This window comes from Pseudophryne corroboree, chromosome 3, assembly GCF_028390025.1.
Source record: "Pseudophryne corroboree isolate aPseCor3 chromosome 3, aPseCor3.hap2, whole genome shotgun sequence".
Lineage (NCBI taxonomy): Eukaryota > Metazoa > Chordata > Amphibia > Anura > Myobatrachidae > Pseudophryne > Pseudophryne corroboree.
In genome coordinates this window covers 331,530,839-331,552,520 of record NC_086446.1, presented here as the reverse complement: position 1 = coordinate 331,552,520, position 21,682 = coordinate 331,530,839, and the positions used below count along the sequence as shown (strand labels likewise).

General features: G+C 32.4%; 7 non-coding genes across 7 annotated transcripts; all 7 read right to left on the bottom strand.

Annotated features, from left to right (window-relative positions):
• Positions 1–1,640: 1,640 nt before the first annotated feature.
• Positions 1,641–1,712, bottom strand: TRNAP-AGG (transfer RNA proline (anticodon AGG)). Its single transcript has one exon. It is a non-coding gene; the product is annotated as a tRNA-Pro (tRNA).
• An 850-nt stretch (positions 1,713–2,562) lies between these two features.
• TRNAP-AGG (transfer RNA proline (anticodon AGG)) lies at positions 2,563–2,634 on the bottom strand. Its single transcript has one exon. It is a non-coding gene; the product is annotated as a tRNA-Pro (tRNA).
• Positions 2,635–8,092: 5,458 nt separating this feature from the next.
• On the bottom strand, positions 8,093–8,164 carry TRNAP-AGG (transfer RNA proline (anticodon AGG)). The gene has a single exon. It is a non-coding gene; the product is annotated as a tRNA-Pro (tRNA).
• A 1,767-nt stretch (positions 8,165–9,931) lies between these two features.
• Positions 9,932–10,003, bottom strand: TRNAP-AGG (transfer RNA proline (anticodon AGG)). Its single transcript has one exon. It is a non-coding gene; the product is annotated as a tRNA-Pro (tRNA).
• Positions 10,004–10,853: 850 nt separating this feature from the next.
• Positions 10,854–10,925, bottom strand: TRNAP-AGG (transfer RNA proline (anticodon AGG)). The gene has a single exon. It is a non-coding gene; the product is annotated as a tRNA-Pro (tRNA).
• A 5,448-nt stretch (positions 10,926–16,373) lies between these two features.
• On the bottom strand, positions 16,374–16,445 carry TRNAP-AGG (transfer RNA proline (anticodon AGG)). The gene has a single exon. It is a non-coding gene; the product is annotated as a tRNA-Pro (tRNA).
• A 3,614-nt stretch (positions 16,446–20,059) lies between these two features.
• TRNAP-AGG (transfer RNA proline (anticodon AGG)) lies at positions 20,060–20,131 on the bottom strand. The gene has a single exon. It is a non-coding gene; the product is annotated as a tRNA-Pro (tRNA).
• Between the last annotated feature and the right edge of the window lie 1,551 nt (positions 20,132–21,682).

The following is a 21,682-nucleotide window of genomic DNA, read 5'->3' as shown; positions in this document are numbered from 1 at the left end:
TCCAGGATATGAACCTGGGGACTTTTCCACCCAAAGCAAAAATCATACACCCAGACCAACAAGCCACAAGCTAAATAATTTCTTATTCAGATTTTACCATTTTTTAAAGCAAAACTCAAATTATTTATTTTAAAAAAATGCAATACGCTGGAAAAAAAGATGTTACATTTTAAAAATACCATAACAATTAAAAAATGTATTGGTAGCATAGCTAAAATGTTTCCTTAAGGTAAATTTTTGTCCAAGTATGCATATTTGGAAAGTTCAGTGCCAAGATTTAGGGGTTCCTATAGAGTTTGAAATTTTATGATAGCTGGAACCTAAGACTTGTCTCTTACTGTGTGCAACTTAAGCATACAGACCAAGAAGAAAGAAAAAAAACAAAAACCTGCAATTAATTGTTGACCTTTTTGTTTGTCAAAAAGAGCCTATTCTTTGAAGCCACTCATTGTTTCTTAGAAAAAGGCAAGGTAAGAGAAAAACCTGTAATTTCATTTTGACAGTTTTTTATTTGTCAAAATGAGACTTCTTTGAAGCCACTCAAGATTACTTAGACAAAATGGAATCTACAGTATACCCAATATACCACCAAATGGTTGACAGTTTACTAAATATGCATAAGTATATATTTTTTTATGGATTTTCAAAAGCAAAATTCACTTGATGCTTTTGACATCAATAAGATAATGGAACCATGGGATTTAAAAGAATCTGAGAAGATGGGCTCGTCCGGGATTTGAACCCGGGACCACTCGCACCCTAAGCGAGAATCATACCCATAGACCAATGAGCCAACTGTTAATGCTTTTTCATGTATACTAATAAAATTGGAAGTGAAACTGTTGGAATACATTAGTAAGTATTTTAAAATACTATCAGATAATAGAACTAAGCACTTTTAAAGAACCTGAGAAAACAGGCTAATCCAGGATATGAACCTGGTGCCTTTTCCACTCAAAGGAAAAATCATACACCCAGACCAACAAGCCACAAGCTAAATAATTTCTTATTCAGATTTTACCATTTTTAAAGTAAAACTCAAATTATTTATAAAAAAAATGCAATAAGCTGGAAAAAAAGATGTTACATTTTAAAAATACCATAACAATTTAAAAATGTATTGGTAGCATAGCTAAAATGTTTCCTTAAGGTAAATTTTTGTCCAAGTATGCATATTTGGAAAGTTCAGTGCCAAGATTTAGGGGTTCCTATAGAGTTTGAACTTTTCTGATAGTTGGACCCTAAGACTTGTCTCATACTGTGTGCAACTTAAGCATACAGACCAAGAAGAAAGAAAAAACAAAAACCTGCAATTAATTGTTGACCTTTTTGTTTGTCAAAAAGAGCCTATTCTTTGAAGCCACTCATTGTTTTTTAGAAAAAAGCAAGGTAAGAGAAAAACCTGTAATTTCATTTTGACAGTTTTTAATTTGTCAAAATGAGACTTCTTTGAAGCCAAACAAGATTACTTAGACAAAATGGAATCTACAGTATACCCAATATACCACCAAATGGTAGACAGTTTACTAAATATGCATAAGTATATATTTTTTTATGGATTTTCAAAAGCAAAATTCACTTGATGCTTTTGACATCAATCAGTTAATGGAACCATGGGATTTAAAATAATCTGAGAAGATAGGCTCGTCCAGGATTTGAACCCGGGATCTCTCGCACCCTAAGCGAGAATCATACCCCTAGACCAACGAACCAACTGTTCATGCATCTTTCATGTATACTAATGAAATTGGAAGTGAAACTGTTGGAATACATTAGTAAGTATTTTAAAATACTATCAGATAATAGAACTAAGCACTTTTAAAGAACCTGAGAAAACAGGCTAATCCAGGATATGAACCTGGGGCCTTTTCCACCCAAAGCAAAAATCATACACCCAGACCAACAAGCCACAAGCTAAATAATTTCTTATTCAGATTTTACCATTTTTAAAGTAAAACTCAAATTATTTAATAAAAAAAATGCAAACGCTGGAAAAAAAGAAGTTACATTTTAAAAATACCATAACAATTTAAAAATGTATTGGTAGCATAGCTAAAATGTTTCCTTAAGGTAAATTTTTGTCCAAGTATGCATATTTGGAAAGTTCAGTGCCAAGATTTAGGGGTTCCTATAGAGTTTGAACTTTTATGATAGTTGGAACCTAAGACTTGTTTCTTACTGTGTGCAACTTAAGCATACAGACCAAGAAGAAAGAAAAAAAACAAAAACCTGCAATTAATTGTTGACCTTTTTGTTTGTCAAAAAGAGCCTATTCTTTTAAGCCACTCATTGTTTCTTAGAAAAAAGCAAGGTAAGATAAAAACCTGCAATTTCATTTTGACAGTTTTTTATTTGTCAAAATGAGACTTCTTGAAGCCACTCAAGGTTACTTAGACAAAATGGAATCTACAGTATACCCAATATACCACCAAATGGTTGACAGTTAACTAAATATGCTTAAGTATATACTTTTTTGATGGATTGGCAAAAGCAAAATTCACTTGATGCTTTTGACATCAATCAGATAATGGAACCATGGGATTTAAAAGAATCTGAGAAGATGGGCTGATCCGGGATTTGAACCCAGGACCTCTCGCACCCTAAGCGAGAATCATACCCCTAGACCAACGAGCCAACTGTTCATGCTTTTTTCATGTATTCTAATGAAATTGGAAGTGAAACTGTTGGAATACATTAGTAAGTATGTTAAAATACTATCAGATAATAGAACTAAGCACTTTTAAAGAACCTGAGAAAACAGGCTAATCCAGGATATGAACCTGGGGACTTTTCCACCCAAAGCAAAAATCATACACCCAGACCAACAAGCCACAAGCTAAATAATTTCTTATTCAGATTTTACCATTTTTTAAAGTAAAACTCAAATTATTTATTTTAAAAAAATGCAATACGCTGGAAAAAAAGATGTTACATTTTAAAAATACCATAACAATTAAAAAATGTATTGGTAGCATAGCTAAAATGTTTCCTTAAGGTAAATTTTTGTCCAAGTATGCATATTTGGAAAGTTCAGTGCCAAGATTTAGGGGTTCCTATAGAGTTTGAAATTTTATGATAGTTGGAACCTAAGACTTGTCTCTTACTGTGTGCAATTTAAGCATACAAACCAAGAAGAAAGAAAAAAAACAAAAACCTGCAATTAATTGTTGACCTTTTTGTTTGTCAAAAAGAGCCTATTCTTTGAAGCCACTCATTGTTTCTTAGAAAAAGGCAAGGTAAGAGAAAAACCTGTAATTTCATTTTGACAGTTTTTAATTTGTCAAAATGAGACTTCTTTGAAGCCACTCAAGATTACTTAGACAAAATGGAATCTACAGTATACCCAATATACCACCAAATGGTTGACAGTTTACTAAATATGCATAAGTATATATTTTTTTATGGATTTTCAAAAGCAAAATTCACTTGATGCTTTTGACATCAATAAGATAATGGAACCATGGGATTTAAAAGAATCTGAGAAGATGGGCTCGTCCGGGATTTGAACCCGGGACCTCTCGCACCCTAAGCGAGAATCATACCCATAGACCAATGAGCCAACTGTTAATGCTTTTTAATGTATACTAATAAAATTGGAAGTGAAACTGTTGGAATACATTAGTAAGTATTTTAAAATACTATCAGATAATAGAACTAAGCACTTTTAAAGAACCTGAGAAAACAGGCTAATCCAGGATATGAACCTAGTGCCTTTTCCACTCAAAGGAAAAATCATACACCCAGACCAACAAGCCACAAGCTAAATAATTTCTTATTCAGATTTTACCATTTTTAAAGTAAAACTCAAATTATTTAATAAAAAAATGCAATAAGCTGGAAAAAAAGATGTTACATTTTAAAAATACCATAACAATTTAAAAATGTATTGGTAGCATAGCTAAAATGTTTCCTTAAGGTAAATTTTTGTCCAAGTATGCATATTTGGAAAGTTCAGTGCCAATATTTAGGGGTTCCTATAGAGTTTGAACTTTTCTGATAGTTGGACCCTAAGACTTGTCTCATACTGTGTGCAACTTAAGCATACAGACCAAGAAGAAAGAAAAAACAAAAACCTGCAATTAATTGTTGACCTTTTTGTTTGTCAAAAAGAGCCTATTCTTTGAAGCCACTCATTGTTTTTTAGAAAAAAGCAAGGTAAGAGAAAAACCTGTAATTTCATTTTGACAGTTTTTAATTTGTCAAAATGAGACTTCTTTGAAGCCACTCAAGATTACTTAGACAAAATGGAATCTACAGTATACCCAATATACCACCAAATGGTTGACAGTTTACTAAATATGCATAAGTATATATTTTTTTATGGATTTTCAAAAGCAAAATTCACTTGATGCTTTTGACATCAATAAGATAATGGACCATGGGATTTAAAAGAATCTGAGAAGATGGGCTCGTCCGGGATTTGAACCCGGGACCACTCGCACCCTAAGCGAGAATCATACCCATAGACCAATGAGCCAACTGTTAATGCTTTTTCATGTATACTAATAAAATTGGAAGTGAAACTGTTGGAATACATTAGTAAGTATTTTAAAATACTATCAGATAATAGAACTAAGCACTTTTAAAGAACCTGAGAAAACAGGCTAATCCAGGATATGAACCTGGGGACTTTTCCACCCAAAGCAAAAATCATACACCCAGACCAACAAGCCACAAGCTAAATAATTTCTTATTCAGATTTTACCATTTTTTAAAGTAAAACTCAAATTATTTATTTTAAAAAAATGCAATACGCTGGAAAAAAAGATGTTACATTTTAAAAATACCATAACAATTAAAAAATGTATTGGTAGCATAGCTAAAATGTTTCCTTAAGGTAAATTTTTGTCCAAGTATGCATATTTGGAAAGTTCAGTGCCAAGATTTAGGGGTTCCTATAGAGTTTGAAATTTTATGATAGCTGGAACCTAAGACTTGTCTCTTACTGTGTGCAACTTAAGCATACAGACCAAGAAGAAAGAAAAAAAACAAAAACCTGCAATTAATTGTTGACCTTTTTGTTTGTCAAAAAGAGCCTATTCTTTGAAGCCACTCATTGTTTCTTAGAAAAAGGCAAGGTAAGAGAAAAACCTGTAATTTCATTTTGACAGTTTTTTATTTGTCAAAATGAGACTTCTTTGAAGCCACTCAAGATTACTTAGACAAAATGGAATCTACAGTATACCCAATATACCACCAAATGGTTGACAGTTTACTAAATATGCATAAGTATATATTTTTTTATGGATTTTCAAAAGCAAAATTCACTTGATGCTTTTGACATCAATCAGATAATGGAACCATGGGATTTAAAAGAATCTGAGAAGATGGGCTTGTCCGGGATTTGAACCCAAGACCTCTCGCACCCTAAGCGAGAATCATACCCCTAGACCAACGAACCAACTGTTCATGCATCTTTCATGTATACTAATGAAATTGGAAGTGAAACTGTTGGAATACATTAGTAAGTATGTTAAAATACTATCAGATAATAGAACTAAGCACTTTTAAAGAACCTGAGAAAACAGGCTAATCCAGGATATGAACCTGGGGCCTTTTCCACCCAAAGCAAAAATCATACACCCAGACCAACAAGCCACAAGCTAAATAATTTCTTATTCAGATTTTACCATTTTTAAAGTAAAACTCAAATTATTTAATAAAAAAATGCAATAAGCTGGAAAAAAAGATGTTACATTTTAAAAATACCATAACAATTTAAAAATGTATTGGTAGCATAGCTAAAATGTTTCCTTAAGGTAAATTTTTGTCCAAGTATGCATATTTGGAAAGTTCAGTGCCAAGATTTAGGGGTTCCTATAGAGTTTGAAATTTTATGATAGCTGGAACCTAAGACTTGTCTCTTACTGTGTGCAACTTAAGCATACAGACCAAGAAGAAAGAAAAAAAACAAAAACCTGCAATTAATTGTTGACCTTTTTGTTTGTCAAAAAGAGCCTATTCTTTGAAGCCACTCATTGTTTCTTAGAAAAAGGCAAGGTAAGAGAAAAACCTGTAATTTCATTTTGACAGTTTTTTATTTGTCAAAATGAGACTTCTTTGAAGCCACTCAAGATTACTTAGACAAAATGGAATCTACAGTATACCCAATATACCACCAAATGGTTGACAGTTTACTAAATATGCATAAGTATATATTTTTTTATGGATTTTCAAAAGCAAAATTCACTTGATGCTTTTGACATCAATAAGATAATGGAACCATGGGATTTAAAAGAATCTGAGAAGATGGGCTCGTCTGGGATTTGAACCCGGGACCTCTCGCACCCTAAGCGAGAATCATACCCATAGACCAATGAGCCAACTGTTAATGCTTTTTCGTGTATACTAATAAAATTGGAAGTGAAACTGTTGGAATACATTAGTAAGTATTTTAAAATACTATCAGATAATAGAACTAAGCACTTTTAAAGAACCTGAGAAAACAGGCTAATCCAGGATATGAACCTGGGGACTTTTCCACCCAAAGCAAAAATCATACACCCAGACCAACAAGCCACAAGCTAAATAATTTCTTATTCAGATTTTACCATTTTTAAAGTAAAACTCAAATTATTTAATAAAAAAATGCAATAAGCTGGAAAAAAAGATGTTACATTTTAAAAATACCATAACAATTTAAAAATGTATTGGTAGCATAGCTAAAATGTTTCCTTAAGGTAAATTTTTGTCCAAGTATGCATATTTGGAAAGTTCAGTGCCAAGATTTAGGGGTTCCTATAGAGTTTGAACTTTTCTGATAGTTGGACCCTAAGACTTGTCTCATACTGTGTGCAACTTAAGCATACAGACCAAGAAGAAAGAAAAAACAAAAACCTGCAATTAATTGTTGACCTTTTTGTTTGTCAAAAAGAGCCTATTCTTTGAAGCCACTCATTGTTTTTTAGAAAAAAGCAAGGTAAGAGAAAAACCTGTAATTTCATTTTGACAGTTTTTAATTTGTCAAAATGAGACTTCTTTGAAGCCAAACAAGATTACTTAGACAAAATGGAATCTACAGTATACCCAATATACCACCAAATGGTAGACAGTTTACTAAATATGCATAAGTATATATTTTTTTATGGATTTTCAAAAGCAAAATTCACTTGATGCTTTTGACATCAATCAGTTAATGGAACCATGGGATTTAAAATAATCTGAGAAGATAGGCTCGTCCAGGATTTGATCCCGGGATCTCTCGCACCCTTAGCGAGAATCATACCCCTAGACCAACGAACCAACTGTTTATGCATCTTTCATGTATACTAATGAAATTGGAAGTGAAACTGTTGGAATACATTAGTAAGTATTTTAAAATACTATCAGATAATAGAACTAAGCACTTTTAAAGAACCTGAGAAAACAGGCTAATCCAGGATATGAACCTGGGGCCTTTTCCACCCAAAGCAAAAATCATACACCCAGACCAACAAGCCACAAGCTAAATAATTTCTTATTCAGATTTTACCATTTTTAAAGTAAAACTCAAATTATTTAATAAAAAAAATGCAAACGCTGGAAAAAAAGAAGTTACATTTTAAAAATACCATAACAATTTAAAAATGTATTGGTAGCATAGCTAAAATGTTTCCTTAAGGTAAATTTTTGTCCAAGTATGCATATTTGGAAAGTTCAGTGCCAAGATTTAGGGGTTCCTATAGAGTTTGAACTTTTATGATAGTTGGAACCTAAGACTTGTTTCTTACTGTGTGCAACTTAAGCATACAGACCAAGAAGAAAGAAAAAAAACAAAAACCTGCAATTAATTGTTGACCTTTTTGTTTGTCAAAAAGAGCCTATTCTTTTAAGCCACTCATTGTTTCTTAGAAAAAAGCAAGGTAAGATAAAAACCTGCAATTTCATTTTGACAGTTTTTTATTTGTCAAAATGAGACTTCTTGAAGCCACTCAAGGTTACTTAGACAAAATGGAATCTACAGTATACCCAATATACCACCAAATGGTTGACAGTTAACTAAATATGCTTAAGTATATACTTTTTTGATGGATTGGCAAAAGCAAAATTCACTTGATGCTTTTGACATCAATCAGATAATGGAACCATGGGATTTAAAAGAATCTGAGAAGATGGGCTCATCCGGGATTTGAACCCAGGACCTCTCGCACCCTAAGCGAGAATCATACCCCTAGACTAACGAGCCAACTGTTCATGCCTTTTTCATGTATACTAATGAAATTGGAAGTGAAACTGTTGGAATACATTAGTAAGTATGTTAAAATACTATCAGATAATAGAACTAAGCACTTTTAAAGAACCTGAGAAAACAGGCTAATCCAGGATATGAACCTGGGGCCTTTTCCACCCAAAGCAAAAATCATACACCCAGACCAACAAGCCACAAGCTAAATAATTTCTTATTCAGATTTTACCATTTTTAAAGTAAAACTCAAATTATTTATTAAAAAAATGCAATAAGCTGGAAAAAAAGATGTTACATTTTAAAAATACCATAACAATTTAAAAATGTATTGGTAGCATAGCTAAAATGTTTCCTTAAGGTAAATTTTTGTCCAAGTATGCATATTTGGAAAGTTCAGTGCCAAGATTTAGGGGTTCCTATAGAGTTTGAACTTTTCTGATAGTTGGACCCTAAGACTTGTCTCATACTGTGTGCAACTTAAGCATACAGACCAAGAAGAAAGAAAAAACAAAAACCTGCAATTAATTGTTGACCTTTTTGTTTGTCAAAAAGAGCCTATTCTTTGAAGCCACTCATTGTTTTTTAGAAAAAAGCAAGGTAAGAGAAAAACCTGTAATTTCATTTTGACAGTTTTTAATTTGTCAAAATGAGACTTCTTTGAAGCCACTCAAGATTACTTAGACAAAATGGAATCTACAGTATACCCAATATACCACCAAATGGTTGACAGTTTACTAAATATGCATAAGTATATATTTTTTTATGGATTTTCAAAAGCAAAATTCACTTGATGCTTTTGACATCAATAAGATAATGGAACCATGGGATTTAAAAGAATCTGAGAAGATGGGCTCGTCCGGGATTTGAACCCGGGACCACTCGCACCCTAAGCGAGAATCATACCCATAGACCAATGAGCCAACTGTTAATGCTTTTTCATGTATACTAATAAAATTGGAAGTGAAACTGTTGGAATACATTAGTAAGTATTTTAAAATACTATCAGATAATAGAACTAAGCACTTTTAAAGAACCTGAGAAAACAGGCTAATCCAGGATATGAACCTGGTGCCTTTTCCACTCAAAGGAAAAATCATACACCCAGACCAACAAGCCACAAGCTAAATAATTTCTTATTCAGATTTTACCATTTTTAAAGTAAAACTCAAATTATTTATAAAAAAAATGCAATAAGCTGGAAAAAAAGATGTTACATTTTAAAAATACCATAACAATTTAAAAATGTATTGGTAGCATAGCTAAAATGTTTCCTTAAGGTAAATTTTTGTCCAAGTATGCATATTTGGAAAGTTCAGTGCCAAGATTTAGGGGTTCCTATAGAGTTTGAACTTTTCTGATAGTTGGACCCTAAGACTTGTCTCATACTGTGTGCAACTTAAGCATACAGACCAAGAAGAAAGAAAAAACAAAAACCTGCAATTAATTGTTGACCTTTTTGTTTGTCAAAAAGAGCCTATTCTTTGAAGCCACTCATTGTTTTTTAGAAAAAAGCAAGGTAAGAGAAAAACCTGTAATTTCATTTTGACAGTTTTTAATTTGTCAAAATGAGACTTCTTTGAAGCCAAACAAGATTACTTAGACAAAATGGAATCTACAGTATACCCAATATACCACCAAATGGTAGACAGTTTACTAAATATGCATAAGTATATATTTTTTTATGGATTTTCAAAAGCAAAATTCACTTGATGCTTTTGACATCAATCAGTTAATGGAACCATGGGATTTAAAATAATCTGAGAAGATAGGCTCGTCCAGGATTTGAACCCGGGATCTCTCGCACCCTAAGCGAGAATCATACCCCTAGACCAACGAACCAACTGTTCATGCATCTTTCATGTATACTAATGAAATTGGAAGTGAAACTGTTGGAATACATTAGTAAGTATTTTAAAATACTATCAGATAATAGAACTAAGCACTTTTAAAGAACCTGAGAAAACAGGCTAATCCAGGATATGAACCTGGGGCCTTTTCCACCCAAAGCAAAAATCATACACCCAGACCAACAAGCCACAAGCTAAATAATTTCTTATTCAGATTTTACCATTTTTAAAGTAAAACTCAAATTATTTAATAAAAAAAATGCAAACGCTGGAAAAAAAGAAGTTACATTTTAAAAATACCATAACAATTTAAAAATGTATTGGTAGCATAGCTAAAATGTTTCCTTAAGGTAAATTTTTGTCCAAGTATGCATATTTGGAAAGTTCAGTGCCAAGATTTAGGGGTTCCTATAGAGTTTGAACTTTTATGATAGTTGGAACCTAAGACTTGTTTCTTACTGTGTGCAACTTAAGCATACAGACCAAGAAGAAAGAAAAAAAACAAAAACCTGCAATTAATTGTTGACCTTTTTGTTTGTCAAAAAGAGCCTATTCTTTTAAGCCACTCATTGTTTCTTAGAAAAAAGCAAGGTAAGATAAAAACCTGCAATTTCATTTTGACAGTTTTTTATTTGTCAAAATGAGACTTCTTGAAGCCACTCAAGGTTACTTAGACAAAATGGAATCTACAGTATACCCAATATACCACCAAATGGTTGACAGTTAACTAAATATGCTTAAGTATATACTTTTTTGATGGATTGGCAAAAGCAAAATTCACTTGATGCTTTTGACATCAATCAGATAATGGAACCATGGGATTTAAAAGAATCTGAGAAGATGGGCTGATCCGGGATTTGAACCCAGGACCTCTCGCACCCTAAGCGAGAATCATACCCCTAGACCAACGAGCCAACTGTTCATGCTTTTTTCATGTATTCTAATGAAATTGGAAGTGAAACTGTTGGAATACATTAGTAAGTATGTTAAAATACTATCAGATAATAGAACTAAGCACTTTTAAAGAACCTGAGAAAACAGGCTAATCCAGGATATGAACCTGGGGACTTTTCCACCCAAAGCAAAAATCATACACCCAGACCAACAAGCCACAAGCTAAATAATTTCTTATTCAGATTTTACCATTTTTTAAAGTAAAACTCAAATTATTTATTTTAAAAAAATGCAATACGCTGGAAAAAAAGATGTTACATTTTAAAAATACCATAACAATTAAAAAATGTATTGGTAGCATAGCTAAAATGTTTCCTTAAGGTAAATTTTTGTCCAAGTATGCATATTTGGAAAGTTCAGTGCCAAGATTTAGGGGTTCCTATAGAGTTTGAAATTTTATGATAGTTGGAACCTAAGACTTGTCTCTTACTGTGTGCAATTTAAGCATACAAACCAAGAAGAAAGAAAAAAAACAAAAACCTGCAATTAATTGTTGACCTTTTTGTTTGTCAAAAAGAGCCTATTCTTTGAAGCCACTCATTGTTTCTTAGAAAAAGGCAAGGTAAGAGAAAAACCTGTAATTTCATTTTGACAGTTTTTAATTTGTCAAAATGAGACTTCTTTGAAGCCACTCAAGATTACTTAGACAAAATGGAATCTACAGTATACCCAATATACCACCAAATGGTTGACAGTTTACTAAATATGCATAAGTATATATTTTTTTATGGATTTTCAAAAGCAAAATTCACTTGATGCTTTTGACATCAATAAGATAATGGAACCATGGGATTTAAAAGAATCTGAGAAGATGGGCTCGTCCGGGATTTGAACCCGGGACCTCTCGCACCCTAAGCGAGAATCATACCCATAGACCAATGAGCCAACTGTTAATGCTTTTTAATGTATACTAATAAAATTGGAAGTGAAACTGTTGGAATACATTAGTAAGTATTTTAAAATACTATCAGATAATAGAACTAAGCACTTTTAAAGAACCTGAGAAAACAGGCTAATCCAGGATATGAACCTGGTGCCTTTTCCACTCAAAGGAAAAATCATACACCCAGACCAACAAGCCACAAGCTAAATAATTTCTTATTCAGATTTTACCATTTTTAAAGTAAAACTCAAATTATTTAATAAAAAAATGCAATAAGCTGGAAAAAAAGATGTTACATTTTAAAAATACCATAACAATTTAAAAATGTATTGGTAGCATAGCTAAAATGTTTCCTTAAGGTAAATTTTTGTCCAAGTATGCATATTTGGAAAGTTCAGTGCCAATATTTAGGGGTTCCTATAGAGTTTGAACTTTTCTGATAGTTGGACCCTAAGACTTGTCTCATACTGTGTGCAACTTAAGCATACAGACCAAGAAGAAAGAAAAAACAAAAACCTGCAATTAATTGTTGACCTTTTTGTTTGTCAAAAAGAGCCTATTCTTTGAAGCCACTCATTGTTTTTTAGAAAAAAGCAAGGTAAGAGAAAATCCTGTAATTTCATTTTGACAGTTTTTAATTTGTCAAAATGAGACTTCTTTGAAGCCACTCAAGATTACTTAGACAAAATGGAATCTACAGTATACCCAATATACCACCAAATGGTTGACAGTTTACTAAATATGCATAAGTATATATTTTTTTATGGATTTTCAAAAGCAAAATTCACTTGATGCTTTTGACATCAATAAGATAATGGACCATGGGATTTAAAAGAATCTGAGAAGATGGGCTCGTCCGGGATTTGAACCCGGGACCACTCGCACCCTAAGCGAGAATCATACCCATAGACCAATGAGCCAACTGTTAATGCTTTTTCATGTATACTAATAAAATTGGAAGTGAAACTGTTGGAATACATTAGTAAGTATTTTAAAATACTATCAGATAATAGAACTAAGCACTTTTAAAGAACCTGAGAAAACAGGCTAATCCAGGATATGAACCTGGGGACTTTTCCACCCAAAGCAAAAATCATACACCCAGACCAACAAGCCACAAGCTAAATAATTTCTTATTCAGATTTTACCATTTTTTAAAGTAAAACTCAAATTATTTAATTAAAAAAAATGCAATACGCTGGAAAAAAAGATGTTACATTTTAAAAATACCATAACAATTAAAAAATGTATTGGTAGCATAGCTAAAATGTTTCCTTAAGGTAAATTTTTGTCCAAGTATGCATATTTGGAAAGTTCAGTGCCAAGATTTAGGGGTTCCTATAGAGTTTGAAATTTTACGATAGTTGGAACCTAAGACTTGTCTCTTACTGTGTGCAACTTAAGCATACAGACCAAGAAGAAAGAAAAAAAACAAAAACCTGCAATTAATTGTTGACCTTTTTGTTTGTCAAAAAGAGCCTATTCTTTGAAGCCACTCATTGTTTCTTAGAAAAAGGCAAGGTAAGAGAAAAACCTGTAGTTTCATTTTGACAGTTTTTAATTTGTCAAAATGAGACTTCTTTGAAGCCACTCGAGATTACTTAGACAAAATGGAATCTACAGTATACCCAATATACCACCAAATGGTTGACAGTTTACTAAATAAGCATAAGTATATATTTTTTTATGGATTTTCAAAAGCAAAATTCACTTGATGCTTTTGACATCAATAAGATAATGGAACCATGGGATTTAAAAGAATCTGAGAAGACGGGCTCGTCCGGGATTTGAACCCGGGACCTCTCGCACCCTAAGCGAGAATCATACCCATAGACCAATGAGCCAACTGTTAATGCTTTTTCATGTATTCTAATAAAATTGGAAGTGAAACTGTTGGAATACATTAGTAAGTATTTTAAAATACTATCAGATAATAGAACTAAGCACTTTTAAAGAACCTGAGAAAACAGGCTAATCCAGGATATGAACCTGGTGCCTTTTCCACTCAAAGGAAAAATCATACACCCAGACCAACAAGCCACAAGCTAAATAATTTCTTATTCAGATTTTACCATTTTTAAAGTAAAACTCAAATTATTTAATAAAAAAATGCAATAAGCTGGAAAAAAAGATGTTACATTTTAAAAATACCATAACAATTTAAAAATGTATTGGTAGCATAGCTAAAATGTTTCCTTAAGGTAAATTTTTGTCCAAGTATGCATATTTGGAAAGTTCAGTGCCAAGATTTAGGGGTTCCTATAGAGTTTGAACTTTTCTGATAGTTGGACCCTAAGACTTGTCTCATACTGTGTGCAACTTAAGCATACAGACCAAGAAGAAAGAAAAAACAAAAACCTGCAATTAATTGTTGACCGTTTTGTTTGTCAAAAAGAGCCTATTCTTTGAAGCCACTCATTGTTTTTTAGAAAAAAGCAAGGTAAGAGAAAAACCTGTAATTTCATTTTGACAGTTTTTAATTTGTCAAAATGAGACTTCTTTGAAGCCACTCGAGATTACTTAGACAAAATGGAATCTACAGTATACCCAATATACCACCAAATGGTAGACAGTTTACTAAATATGCATAAGTATATCTTTTTTTATGGATTTTCAAAAGCAAAATTCACTTGATGCTTTTGACATCAATCAGTTAATGGAACCATGGGATTTAAAATAATCTGAGAAGATAGGATCGTCCAGGATTTTAACCCGGGATCTCTCGCACCCTAAGCGAGAATCATACCCCTAGACCAACGAACCAACTGTTCATGCATCTTTCATGTATACTAATGAAATTGGAAGTGAAACTCTTGGAATACATTAGTAAGTATTTTAAAATACTATCAGATAATAGAACTAAGCACTTTTAAAGAACCTGAGAAAACAGGCTAATCCAGGATATGAACCTGGGGCCTTTTCCACTCAAAGCAAAAATCATACACCCAGACCAACAAGCCACAAGCTAAATAATTTCTTATTCAGATTTTACCATTTTTAAAGTAAAACTCAAATTATTTAATAAAAAAATGCAATAAGCTGGAAAAAAAGATGTTACATTTTAAAAATACCATAACAATTTAAAAATGTATTGGTAGCATAGCTAAAATGTTTCCGTAAGGTAAATTTTTGTCTAAGTATGCATATTTGGAAAGTTCAGTGCCAAGATTTAGGGGTTCCTATAGAGTTTGAACTTTTCTGATAGTTGGAACCTAAGACTTGTCTCTTACTGTGTGCAACTTAAGCATACAGACCAAGAAGAAAGAAAAAAAACAAAAACCTGCAATTAATTGTTGACCTTTTTGTTTGTCAAAAAGAGCCTATTCTTTTAAGCCACTCATTGTTTCTTAGAAAAAAGCAAGGTAAGATAAAAACCTGCAATTTCATTTTGACAGTTTTTTATTTGTCAAAATGAGACTTCTTGAAGCCACTCAAGGTTACTTAGACAAAATGGAATCTACAGTATACCAAATATACCACCAAATGGTTGACAGTTTACTAAATATGCATAAGTATATATTTTTTTATGGATTTTCAAAAGCAAAATTCACTTGATGCTTTTGACATAAATCAGATAATGGAACCATGGGATTTAAAAGAACTTGAGCTCGTCCGGGATTTGAACACGGGACCTCTCGCACCCTAAGCGAGAATCATACCCCTAGACCAACGAGACAACTGTTCATGCATTTTGATGCATACTAATGAAATTGGAAGTGAACCTGATGGAATACATTAGTAAGTATTTTAAAATACTATCAGATAATAGAACTAAGCACTTTTAAAGAACCTGAGAAAACAGGCTAATCCAGGATATGAACCTTGGGCCTTTTCCACCCAAAGCAAAAATCATACACCCAGACCAACAAGCCACAAGCTAAATAATTTCTTATTCAAATTTTACCATTTTTAAAGTAAAACTCAAATTATTTAATTAAAAAAATGCAATACGCTGGAAAAAAAGATGTTACATTTTAAAAATACCATAACAATTTAAAAATGTATTGGTAGCATAGCTAAAATGTTTCCTTAAGGTAAATTTTTGTCCAAGTATGCATATTTGGAAAGTTCAGTGCCAAGATTTAGGGGTTCCTATAGAGTTTGAACTTTTATGATAGTTGGAACCTAAGACTTGTCTCATACTGTGTGCAACTTATGCATACAGACCAAGAAGAAAGAAAAAAACAAAAACCTGCAATTAATTGTTGACCTTTTTGTTTGTCAAAAAGAGCCTATTCTTTGAAGCAACTCATTGTTTCTTAGAAAAAAGCAAGGTAAGAGAAAAACCTGTAATTTCATTTTGACAGTTTTTAATTTGTCAAAATGAGACTCCTTTGAAGCCACTCAAGATTACTTAGACAAAATGGAATCTACAGTATACCCAATATACCACCAAATGGTTGACAGTTTACTAAATATGCATAAGTATATATTTTTTTATGGATTTTCAAAAGCAAAATTCACTTGATGCTTTTGACATCAATCAGATAATGGAACCATGGGATTTAAAAGAATCTGAGAAGATGGGCTCGTCCGGGATTTGAACCCAAGACCTCTCGCACCCTAAGCGAGAATCATACCCCTAGACCAACGAGCCAACTGTTCATGCTTTTTTCATGTATTCTAATGAAATTGGAAGTGAAACTGTTGGAATACATTAGTAAGTATGTTAAAATACTATCAGATAATAGAACTAAGCACTTTTAAAGAACCTGAGAAAACAGGCTAATCCAGGATATGAACCTGGGGCCTTTTCCACCCAAAGCAAAAATCATACACCCAGACCAACAAGCCACAAGCTAAATAATTTCTTATTCAGATTTTACCATTTTTAAAGTAAAACTCAAATTATTTAATAAAAAAAATGCAATATGCTGGAAAAAAAGAAGTTACATTTTAAAAATACCATAACAATTTAAAAATGTATTGGTAGCATAGCTAAAATGTTTCCTTAAGGTAAATTTTTGTCCAAGTATGCATATTTGGAAAGTTCAGTGCCAAGATTTAGGGGTTCCTATAGAGTTTGAACTTTTCTGATAGTTGGAACCTAAGACTTGTCTCATACTGTGTGCAACTTAAGCATACAGACCAAGAAGAAAGAAAAAACAAAAACCTGCAATTAATTGTTGACCTTTTTGTTTGTCAAAAAGAGCCTATTCTTTTAAGCCACTCATTGTTTTTTAGAAAAAAGCAAGGTAAGAGAAAAACCTGTAATTTCATTTTGACAGTTTTTAATTTGTCAAAATGAGACTTCTTTGAAGCCACTCAAAATTACTTAGACAAAATGGAATCTACAGTATACCCAATATACCACCAAATGGTTGACAGTTTACTAAATATGCATAAGTATATATTTTTTTATGGATTTTCAAAAGCAAAATTCACTTGATGCTTTTGACATCAATAAGATAATGGAACCATGGGATTTAAAAGAATCTGAGAAGATGGGCTCGTCCGGGATTTGAACCCGGGACCTCTCGCACCCTAAGCGAGAATCATACCCATAGACCAATGAGCCAACTGTTAATGCTTTTTCATGTATACTAATAAAATTGGAAGTGAAACTGTTGGAATACATTAGTAAGTATTTTAAAATACTATCAGATAATAGAACTAAGCACTTTTAAAGAACCTGAGAAAACAGGCTAATCCAGGATATGAACCTGGGGACTTTTCCACCCAAAGCAAAAATCATACACCCAGACCAACAAGCCACAAGCTAAATAATTTCTTATTCAGATTTTACCATTTTTTAAAGTAAAACTCAAATTATTTAATTAAAAAAAATGCAATACGCTGGAAAAAAAGATGTTACATTTTAAAAATACCATAACAATTAAAAAATGTATTGGTAGCATAGCTAAAATGTTTCCTTAAGGTAAATTTTTGTCCAAGTATGCATATTTGGAAAGTTCAGTGCCAAGATTTAGGGGTTCCTATAGAGTTTGAAATTTTACGATAGTTGGAACCTAAGACTTGTCTCTTACTGTGTGCAACTTAAGCATACAGACCAAGAAGAAAGAAAAAAAACAAAAACCTGCAATTAATTGTTGACCTTTTTGTTTGTCAAAAAGAGCCTATTCTTTGAAGCCACTCATTGTTTCTTAGAAAAAGGCAAGGTAAGAGAAAAACCTGTAGTTTCATTTTGACAGTTTTTAATTTGTCAAAATGAGACTTCTTTGAAGCCACTCGAGATTACTTAGACAAAATGGAATCTACAGTATACCCAATATACCACCAAATGGTTGACAGTTTACTAAATATGCATAAGTATATATTTTTTTATGGATTTTCAAAAGCAAAATTCACTTGATGCTTTTGACATCAATAAGATAATGGAACCATGGGATTTAAAAGAATCTGAGAAGATGGGCTCGTCCGGGATTTGAACCCGGGACCTCTCGCACCCTAAGCGAGAATCATACCCATAGACCAATGAGCCAACTGTTAATGCTTTTTCATGTATTCTAATAAAATTGGAAGTGAAACTGTTGGAATACATTAGTAAGTATTTTAAAATACTATCAGATAATAGAACTAAGCACTTTTAAAGAACCTGAGAAAACAGGCTAATCCAGGATATGAACCTGGTGCCTTTTCCACTCAAAGGAAAAATCATACACCCAGACCAACAAGCCACAAGCTAAATAATTTCTTATTCAGATTTTACCATTTTTAAAGTAAAACTCAAATTATTTAATAAAAAAATGCAATAAGCTGGAAAAAAAGATGTTACATTTTAAAAATACCATAACAATTTAAAAATGTATTGGTAGCATAGCTAAAATGTTTCCTTAAGGTAAATTTTTGTCCAAGTATGCATATTTGGAAAGTTCAGTGCCAAGATTTAGGGGTTCCTATAGAGTTTGAACTTTTCTGATAGTTGGACCCTAAGACTTGTCTCATACTGTGTGCAACTTAAGCATACAGACCAAGAAGAAAGAAAAAACAAAAACCTGCAATTAATTGTTGACCGTTTTGTTTGTCAAAAAGAGCCTATTCTTTGAAGCCACTCATTGTTTTTTAGAAAAAAGCAAGGTAAGAGAAAAACCTGTAATTTCATTTTGACAGTTTTTAATTTGTCAAAATGAGACTTCTTTGAAGCCACTCGAGATTACTTAGACAAAATGGAATCTACAGTATACCCAATATACCACCAAATGGTAGACAGTTTACTAAATATGCATAAGTATATCTTTTTTTATGGATTTTCAAAAGCAAAATTCACTTGATGCTTTTGACATCAATCAGTTAATGGAACCATGGGATTTAAAATAATCTGAGAAGATAGGATCGTCCAGGATTTTAACCCGGGATCTCTCGCACCCTAAGCGAGAATCATACCCCTAGACCAACGAACCAACTGTTCATGCATCTTTCATGTATACTAATGAAATTGGAAGTGAAACTCTTGGAATACATTAGTAAGTATTTTAAAATACTATCAGATAATAGAACTAAGCACTTTTAAAGAACCTGAGAAAACAGGCTAATCCAGGATATGAACCTGGGGCCTTTTCCACCCAAAGCAAAAATCATACACCCAGACCAACAAGCCACAAGCTAAATAATTTCTTATTCAGATTTTACCATTTTTAAAGTAAAACTCAAATTATTTAATAAAAAAAATGCAATACGCTGGAAAAAAAGAAGTTACATTTTAAAAATACCATAACAATTTAAAAATGTATTGGTAGCATAGCTAAAATGTTTCCTTAAGGTCAATTTTTGTCCAAGTATGCATATTTGGAAAGTTCAGTGCCAAGATTTAGGGGTTTCTATAGAGTTTGAACTTTTCTGATAGTTGGAACCTAAGACTTGTCTCTTACTGTGTGCAACTTAAGCATACAGACCAAGAAGAAAGAAAAAAATAAAAAACCTGCAATTAATTGTTGACCTTTTGTTTGTCAAAAAGAGCCTATTCTTTTAAGCCACTCATTGTTTCTTAGAAAAAAGCAAGGTAAGAGAAAAACCTGCAATTTCATTTTGACCGTTTTTTATTTGTCAAAATGAGACTTCTTGAAGCCACTCAAGGTTACTTAGACAAAATGGAATCTACAGTATACCCAATATATCACCAAATGGTTGACAGTTTACTAAATATGCTTAAGTATATACTTTTTTGATGGATTGGCAAAAGCAATATTCACTTGATGCTTTTGACATCAATCAGATAATGGAACCATGGGATTTAAAAGAACCTGAGAAAATAGGCTCGTCCGGGATTTGAACCCGGGACCTCTCGCACCCTAAGCGAGAATCATACCCCTAGACCAACGAGCCAACTGTTCAGGCATTTTGATGCATACTAATGAAATTGGAAGTGAACCTGTTGGAATACATTAGTAAGTATTTTAAAATACTATCAGATAATAGAACTAAGCACTTTTAAAGAACCTGAGAAAACAGGCTAATCCAGGATATGAACCTGGTGCCTTTTCCACTCAAAGCAAAAATCATACACCCAGACCAACAAGCCACAAGCTAAATAATTTCTTATTCAGATTTTACCATTTTTAAAGTAAAACTCAAATTATTTAATAAAAAAATGCAATAAGCTGGGAAAAAAGATGTTACATTTTAAAAATACCATAACAATTTAAAAATGTATTGGTAGCATAGCTAAAATGTTTCCTTAAGGTAAATTTTTGTCTAAGTATGCATATTTGGAAAGTTCAGTGCCAAGATTTAGGGGTTCCAATAGAGTTTGAACTTTTCTGATAGTTGGAACCTAAGACTTGTCTCTTACTGTGTGCTACTTAAGCATACAGACCAAGAAGAAAGAAAAAAAAACAAACCTGCAATTAATTGTTGACCTTTTTGTTTGTCAAAAAGAGCCTATTCTTTTAAGCCACTCATTGTTTCTTAGAAAAAAGCAAGGTAAGATAAAAACCTGCAATTTCATTTTGACAGTTTTTTATTTGTCAAAATGAGACTTCTTGAAGCCACTCAAGGTTACTTAGACAAAATGGAATCTACAGTATACCAAATATACCACCAAATGGTTGACAGTTTACTAAATATGCATAAGTATATATTTTTTTATGGATTTTCAAAAGCAAAATTCACTTGATGCTTTTGACATAAATCAGATAATGGAACCATGGGATTTAAAAGAGCTTGAGCTCGTCCAGGATTTGAACCCGGGACCTCTCGCACCCTAAGCGAGAATCATACCCCTAGACCAATGAGCCAACTGTTCATGCATTTTGATGCATACTAATGAAATTGGAAGTGAACCTGATGGAATACATTAGTAAGTATTTTAAAATACTATCAGATAATAGAACTAAGCACTTTTAAAGAACCTGAGAAAACAGGCTAATCCAGGATATGAACCTTGGGCCTTTTCCACCCAAAGCAAAAATCATACACCCAGACCAACAAGCCACAAGCTAAATAATTTCTTATTCAGATTTTACCATTTTTAAAGTAAAACTCAAATTATTTAATTAAAAAAATGCAATACGCTGGAAAAAAAGAAGTTACATTTTAAAAATACCATAACAATTTAAAAATGTATTGGTAGCATAGCTAAAATGTTTCCTTAAGGTAAATTTTTGTCCAAGTATGCATATTTGGAAAGTTCAGTGCCAAGATTTAGGGGTTCCTATAGAGTTTGAACTTTTATGATAGTTGGAACCTAAGACTTGTCTCATACTGTGTGCAACTTATGCATACAGACCAAGAAGAAAGAAAAAAACAAAAACCTGCAATTAATTGTTGACCTTTTTGTTTGTCAAAAAGAGCCTATTCTTTGAAGCCACTCATTGTTTCTTAGAAAAAAGCAAGGTAAGAGAAAAACCTGTAATTTCATTTTGACAGTTTTTAATT